The following is an 8,256-nucleotide window of genomic DNA, read 5'->3' as shown; positions in this document are numbered from 1 at the left end:
ACACCTACATGTTTCTCCTCTTCTTTTCTCATATACCTTCATTTATTTTTAATAACCTTAACTAGAGATTCAACATGCGAAGGATTCCAAGAACTAGGCAGTGAAGTCTCCTCAACCTCTCTCCCCTGGCCAGTTTCCTTTTGTAAACTTTCTGAAGATCTCCCAGATCCACGAACAAGCTTGCCCTTGACACCTTGGAAAATAGGAGCTGGGGAGTAACGTTAAGTGATATTGGAATTGAGAACTTAAAAGGAATATGAGGGGAGATTGGATGGAAAGAGGCAGGAGACAGTGAAATCAGAGACTCATCTCATGGCCCAAGGGTGGTATAATTTGGGAGGCCCGTCAGTGGAGACCCCAGAGGTAGAGGTGCTGCAGGAGAAACTGGCACAGTTTTAAGGTTTGTTGCCCTTTGTTGTCATGTGTTGGTACCCGTGTGACTGTTAACCTACTGACATAGCCACTATATTGAATTTCAGACTTGCCTTTCACTTTTGTCATCATTTAAAAATATATGGAAAAGTTCATTTTCCAGATTATTGTTGAGCTCTCTGACTTTTGGGAGATGTTATTAAGCCAATAAGATCTATGGTTCTTCTAGGAAAACCTAGGGTATAAATCACCAGTTTAAAACAATGGAGTATAAATCCTATCATGTAGGCAAAATACAGCTTCATTAGAACTAATTGACAAGGCATGTTCACTAATAATGAGGTTGTTCACTGGATAGTATAAGGTAAAACATCCTTCTTTTTAGCATTTTTAGAAACTGTAATTAAATGACCACACGTGTAGTGATTTATTTACTATCTGCCTCCTTTGCTGGCTGCAAACTGTGAAACTGGGGACCCAAGTGTATCTTGTTCAACATTTCATTGTGTGATTCAGCACAGCACCCAAATGTAGGGGCATATTGAGAAATAACGATGGATACATTAAATGTAATGAATAGATGGATTGGAAGATGGAATGGTGGATGAAAGAAAAGCATTAATTGCTGGAAATGTGCCAGGAAAACATACTAGAGATGGTAACTCTCTTAAATGCGTTTGAATCATGCAGAACACGATTATTCACATGAGGATTTCTAAATAGGATGAGTGTGTGTGTGTGTGTGTGTGTTGAGGTGGAGACCAGAAAACAGTCACGTGCAAAGTATGAACCACCTTAAGGGAAGCCAAAGCTCCCAACTAGCCCTTTAAAACAAGATACAAAATCCCCATGAACATGTTTCACTGGACCAAGGAGAATGGAGGGCTTATTTATCTCCCAGAATACACAGCCCATGGTTGTGGATCTAAATTCTCATGGAAATATGATCCCAGAGGAGGGTGACTCACTCTTTTCACATCCACTGTTGACACAACAAAAAGAAAGGCTTCGGGCTGTTGTGAGAAAGGGAAGTCGCTCAGTCGTGTCCGACTCTTTGCGACCCCGGGGACTGTAGCCCCCCAGGCTCCTCCGTCCATGGGATTCTCCAGGCAAGAGTACTGGAGTGGGTTGCCATTTCCTTCTCCAGGGGATCTTCCCGACCCAGGGATCGAGCCCAGGTCTCTTGCATTGGAGGCAGACGCTTTAACCTCTGAGCCACCAGGGGAAGTGAGAAAGCTGTGTTTTAACTAGAGAGGACCCGGAGTAAGTGTGGGGGCTTTCCACTTCAGGCAGGACGGCAAGGGGCGCCACAAGCCCCTCCTAGGGCAGCAGGTTCTTCTTTCTGTAACAGTTAAGCGCAATTGTCCCTGGAGACAGAGGGTGGAGGAGGTTAGCATCCTTCTCAAATGAAATCGACTTCCATGACTCCTGCATTTTTACACACACTTGGGCCAAGTTGGGAAGAAATGATGCTGGGGAGGATTTGGGGAATTCTCCCCACGGGGGCTGAGGCTGAGATGTGCTCAGGAAGACCGAGAGCCAGCCTGGCGCGGCGGGTCAGCCGCGGGGGCCACGGCCGGAGGAGCGGCTCTGGGCTGTGCTGGGGGTCATGGCACCCCCCTCCTGCCCCCACCCCGACTTCCGGGGGGGCGAGGATTGTCTCCACAGAGGAGGAGGGCCTTCCTCAAAAGGGAATCGGGTGTTTCAGGAAGGTAGTGAGTCACGGGTGCCCCAGGCGAGGAGGCGGTCGTGGAGACTGAAGGGACTCAGGGCAGCGCCTGGGCAGACTCTGCGCACGGGACTGAGGACACGTGGGTGAGATGGGACCCCGAGCCCACTCCCTGCAGAGCAGGCGGGCGGGGGCTCTGAACTCCACGGGCAGCCCCTCCCCAGTGAGGCCTGAAGGGACCCCCTGGGGCCCCCTTGGAGCCCTGTCTGCCATCTCTGGCCTCCCATCCCTCCCAGGCTCTGATGGCAGGGGCTGAGCAGGAGGCGGCCATCCTGGTGGAAGTTACTAGAGGCCCCCTCGGCCCCCGTCGCCCTCTGTGATCACACTTCCTGCTATCTCTCTTAAACTCATGACCCTGGAAAGGTAGCTAGGGTCTTTCTTCTGCAGCTGGTGTCCTCCGGGACCACGCACACGAGCTGGCACACGGCTCGGTTAGAACCGATGATTTCCAATAAGGCGGGTGGTCCCATCTGACTTAGTCGTGGTCCGGTCTGACTTGCCCTGAGACTGCCGACCAGCGCAGGAAGAAGAGGGCGCCTTATTACCTAGGGCTCTGCCCCTGAGTTGGGTATGGAGGGGTACTTCCTCCGTGTTCGCCCCATAGACAGGCCTGAGTCGCCTCTCATTACAGGTGTATTGGGCCAGTGCCTTGTCCCCAACTCTCCCCAGAGAAGCAGCCATTGGAGACAGCTGCTCTCTGGGCTGGCATTCCAGGGGTATGGCTTTGCCGGGGCCTCAGCATCAAGGGTGACAGTGAGGCCTGGCAGGGATGAGGGACATCTGCCACAGCGCCCACCCCCTATGATGCCACAGCGGCTGTCCGGCTCCTGCGGGGGCTGGAGCGGCTTTCTGCCCTGGCTGCTCCTTGAGTGGCTCTGTGAGGGTGGGGGCCCAGCACAAGCGCCTCTTTGCCAGGCTGTGCTCTGAAGTCAGGCTGGTGGTGAGCTGGGGGCTCGCACAGGAAATTCTTCCTGGCCGCTGCTGGCTTTCCCGGCGGCACCGAGAGCAGAGCCTGTTCTCTGGCTTGGTCGCTCACCGTGGGCTCCTCATTCACTCATCCGGATGTCTGTCCGTCCATCCTTCTGTTTGCTCAACTCTGGAGTCCCAGTTAAGCGAGGCTCAGCCCCATCCCCCAAGAGGACGTGCGTCCTCGCTGCAGGCGGGCCACCCCACCCCACGGCTGGTTCCACACGTGCCAGCCATGAGCCCCTCCAAACGCTGTTCCCTCGTCTGTCTCCTTTGCGCTCCTTGGCCTGGGCCTCGGGCTGCTGTCAGCGACCTGAGCTGAGCTGCGGGCAATGCCTCGTCCTCTCTCCGGGGACTTTCACTCTGACGCTCAGCCCTGGGTGCAGGCGCAGGGGCCCAATTTCTACCCGTCCCCTGCGTGTCCGCCGAGCTGAGCTGCCAGCGCCGGGGAACTTCACGCGGGTTTGCCGGCTGTGATTGCTTCTCACCTCGGTGGCCCTGAGCCCTCCTTTGTGATTTTCCTTTGGTCTGTACTTTACTTTTTGAAGGCAGTGAAAACCTTGGGATACCTAAATAAAAGGCAGCTCTTTTGAACCTTCTCATTTACTCACCACGGAAGAATTCCTAGGAGAAGGCACGGAGATTTGAGGACCTACCTGTGGCTTCAGACTCACATCATCTCTCGATTCAGCTCACTTCAACGTGGATGCCGTTTTTATTGTTTTACAAAAAGCTTCTTGTGTAGCAGTGTTGTGATGTCCTCTCATTTCTTTTGCTCTGGAATCACGAGGACGATGTAAACCCAGTTTTTCCCTGTCGTGCTCGCACGTTGCAGTGCAGTGCAGCCTGGCGGCCTTCATGGGCTCCTCACCCCGGGTATGAAACAGCAGCCTGTGGGCACAGTTTTGGGAGGATGAAACACCTCTGAGAGACAAGAGCTGGGTCCTCTCCTCTCTCAGTCAAGGTGGTAAACAGCCAAGGTCCCTGGGGTCTCCGGGCTGTTTATGCCCTTGTGGATGGGCCTGCTGTCCATGCGGGAAAACCTGCAGGGGCTCTGAAATCATCACATACACATTGAAGCCAAGATGAATACAGCAAAATATAATAGATCCGTAATTGCAGCAGGAATGTGGACTTTTCTGTAAAAGTGTAATAAATGCTTATTGTTAAGTAAATGTCAAAAATAAGGAAAATAAAAGAACAATTGTAAAAATTAACAATAATGGCACTATTCAGAGATAAAAACTGTCACCATCTCAGTGTTCTCGCTTCTTTCTCGGCATTTTTAGATGGTTTTATCCTGATGTTTTCACAACGTACCAAAAGCGTCCCTGTGTGACTCTCACACCTGTAAGACCGGCTCAGGGCTGGACCGGACCGTATCCTCTGTGTGCGTTAGCTGCTCAGTCGTGTCCGAGTCTGTGCAGCTCCACAGACTGCAGCTCCCTGGGCTCGTCTGTCCATGGGATTTTCTAGGCAAGAATACTGGGGTGAATTGCTGTTTCTGACTCCAGGGGATCTTCCCGACCCAGGGATCGAACCAGAGTCTCTTGCGCCTCCTGCACGGTGGTCAGGCGGATTCTTTAGCACCGTGTCACCTCCTAGGACGTGTTATATTTCACTTGCCCCTTCCCCTAGCATTGCACACTGTGTATCCTTGCTTTTCTGAGAACATGTGCTGTGCATGAGCATTTTCTGCATGTATACTTGCCTGTACCTGGGGGTCCCTTTGGGGGACACTGACACAGTATGTGCTCCAGGGTCCGGTTTGAGTTTAAACCCCAGCTCCTCACTTGCGAGCTGTGTGACTGGGTGAGGCTGCTAAACCTCTCTGTGCTCCACGGTCTTCATCCGTGGGATGCCTTGTAAGGTGGCGGAGGCCCTGCCGGGGACTGAGGCGCATGAGCAGCGAGCCTGGCCCACAGCAGGCTGGGCTCATGGCCACCTCTGCAGCTGCCCTGCCGTGTCCTCAGCGATACGGTGATGAGCTGGACTGAAGCCTGGAGCAGACTGACCAGCCCAAGCAGAAGCACTTCTGAAGGCTTTGGGTTTCTGTTCTCATCGGTTTCCCCAAGTCGTCTCAAAATAAAACGTTGCTGACTTGATATGTGGACAAATGAATATGTTTCCACACTTCAGTGCTTTTTTTCTGTTTTCCCTCCACTTCTATCCTTCACGCCCTCCCCTGTGCTGGTGGGAATCAAGGACAAAGCTGCCCGACCCCGGCTGTTAGCGAGGTCCCTCCTCTGACTGTAGGTCACGCAAAGGACACTGGTTGGGGCCACGGCGAGTGTGGTTTGCTTTGCCAGGGACCCTCTCGTTCCTGGATTACAGCTGAGTGCAGCGTGGCCAGCAGGGTCTTCTGGAAGCAGGTCCGCATGTCCATTTCAGCCTCTCTCAGCCCGTGGGCTTACGGGGTACTGCCTGTCCTCACTTGGTGCAAGGACACGTCCAGACCGGCCCTGCTCGGAACTCAGATCAAGTGAGTTCTCTTGTCTTTTCCTCCCTGGTTCAGAGTGAGAAGAGCTCAGGCTATCAGCAAAGCAGAATGAGAATGAGTCCAGTGCTTTCTTTCCCGTCTGGGGTTCCTGGTCCATTTAGAATGTTCTCTGTGTGGTTTGAATACCTGGTGACCTCCGCCTGCATCTTTTATGCAGTGCCCCTCTGCCCGTGGCTCACGCTGCCTTCTCCCTATACGACCCTGATTATGTGAAGGGCCACTTGGCATCAATGTGTTGGATTATGGTCTGCCTGGGGTGGGGTGTGATATGACAATTTTATTTTTGTTTTTTCACAGTGTACTTTAGAATTACATAGGGCATTTTTTCTTATTTAAATTTTCTTTTTTGTTACTGTGTTTTTCTTCCAATCATTAGAATAACTTTAGGGTGAAAAAAAAAACATGTTGAGATTTTGTTTGAAGTTAGTGTTGATGGACTTGACAGGGTAGCCGGTGGTGGCATCTGCCCATGTTTGCCATTTACGGAATGTCAGCTTCAGCCCTCTCTGTCTCTGACCCTTCACTTTTAAATGAGAGAAAATAAAGGCACCTCTTGCATAGGTTTTGTTATGATCATGATAGATGTGTCCTTTCTAAGACATCTTTGAGCATCACATGATGACAAAGACATTCGCCTATGTTCCCATCTGTAAGTTTTACGATGTAAGCTTTTATTTTTAGTTTCATGAGACCCTTCATGCTAATTCTGGTGTAAGATGTAACTGTAGTTTTTTTCTTTTCCCATATTGACATCCAATTGTTCTAGCATCGCTTGTTGAAAATATGCTCCTTTCCCGATTAAATTGTCTTGGCACCTTTGCCAGAAATCCGTGGAAGATATGTGCCCAGGGCCACCTCCTGGCTTCCTTCTCTCTTCCATTGATCTGTACACCTACCCTTCTGCCAGGACTGCGCGTCCCTGGTTGTAGCTTCACAGTAAGACTTGATATTGGAGAGTGTACGTGTGGCCCCATAGAAAAGTGCCCCGTGATCGAGGGCCCAGCCCTGGGCTCTGAAATCCACCAGTGTTGTGTGTAGCAGTTCACCAGGGCAGACCCTCTCTGGGGAGGCCTGGGACTTGTCTGACAGCCGTATGGCTCGAGGGCCCCTGCGCCTTGCAGAGCCTCCTTAGTCCTCATGGCCGCCTGAGGTGTTCGCCCAGCTGCCTCCTGCTCCCCTTTGCTGGAGTCGCTGGTGGGTCACAGTCTGACCTCCCTCCCCATCTCCTCCAGCTCTTGTTTCCCTCCCTTCTGTGAGTACACAGGGTTTCACCTCTAAGATTCTTGCATTTGCTTCTCAGAGGACTTGGGTAAACAGTACATTGTCAAACTGCTTTTCCTCTTTATAAAAGTTAATTTTGTCCTTTACATTTTCATATACATTTTTGAATCATCTTGCAAGCTTCTACAATAAAAACTTGCTGGAATTTTGATAGGTGCTGTGTTGAGCAGAGAGCTCATTGAGGAGTTCTCTGTTCAGCATCTGTCCTACAGGGAGTCTTCCTGCTGGTTAACACACGATATCTCTCCATCAGTTTAGCTTTCCACTGCTTTAAGGGGTGTTTTGTAATCTTCGGTGTATGGGTCTTATACATAATTTGTTTAACTGATCCCTAAGTATTTCATTGGAGAAGGAAATGGCAACCCACTCCAGTATTCTTGCCTAGAGAATCCTGTGGACAGAGGCGCCTGGTGGGCTGCTGTCCATAGGGTCGCACAGAGTCAGACATGACTGAAGTGACTTAGCATGCATGCATTAGAGAAGGAAATGGCAACCCACTCCAGTGTTCTTGCCTGGAGAATCCTGTGGACAGAGGAACCTGGTGGGCTGCTGTCTATGGGGTTGCACAGAGTCTGATAGGACTGAAGCAACTTAGCAGCAGCAGCAAGTATTTCATAATTGTGTATGCTATTGTAAACTAAATTGTAAATTAAGTTTTTAACTTCATTTCCAACTCTTTGTTGGTCTACAGAGATGCCATTGGTTTTCCAATATCAACTTTGCCTTCAGGAGCATTTTTGCCTAGATTCACTTACTGGTTCCAGTAGCTTTTAGTTACATTCCTTAGTATTTTCCACTTACATGGCCAAGTCATCTGTGACAAGGACAGCTTTAATTCTTCTTTTCCAATGTGAGCTGCTTTTATTCTGTTTTCTTGTCTTATTGCATCAGTTGGACTTTCACTAAGACCTGGATAAAGGGGTGAGAACTGCCCTCTGCCTTGTTTCACAGCATTCAGTCTATTAAGTGTGACATTAGCTGTGGAGTTTGTAGAGACGTCCTTAGCTTCATGAAAGAGGTTTCTTTTCCTGGCTTGCTCAGAGTTTTATTTATTTATGGTTTTTTTTTTGGTGAAAGATTGGATTTTGTTGGGTAGTTTTTCTGCACCAATTGAGATAAGCATGCATTATCTTCTGTTTCATTTTAAAATAATAGTACATCATATAATTTTTAAAACTATTAATGTCACATTCCCGGGAAAACCTCTCATTGGTCACATGTTCTTTTCTTATAACATGTTGTTTTTGGTTTGCTAATGTTTTATTAAGGGCTCCTGTGTGTCTGTTTATGAGGATTATCGTTTTGTTGGTGGCGTTTTCTTTCTTTTGCGTTGTCTGTAGTTCTGGCATCAGAGTAATACTAAACTCACAAAATGGATTAAGTAGCATTTTGCCCTCCTATTTTCTGA

Source organism: Giraffa tippelskirchi, chromosome 2 (assembly GCF_054371585.1).
Source record: "Giraffa tippelskirchi isolate mGirTip1 chromosome 2, T2T-mGirTip1v1.2.pri, whole genome shotgun sequence".
Lineage (NCBI taxonomy): Eukaryota > Metazoa > Chordata > Mammalia > Artiodactyla > Giraffidae > Giraffa > Giraffa tippelskirchi.
The sequence above is the reverse complement of the archived record's forward strand: the minus strand, read 5'-3'. Positions refer to the sequence as shown.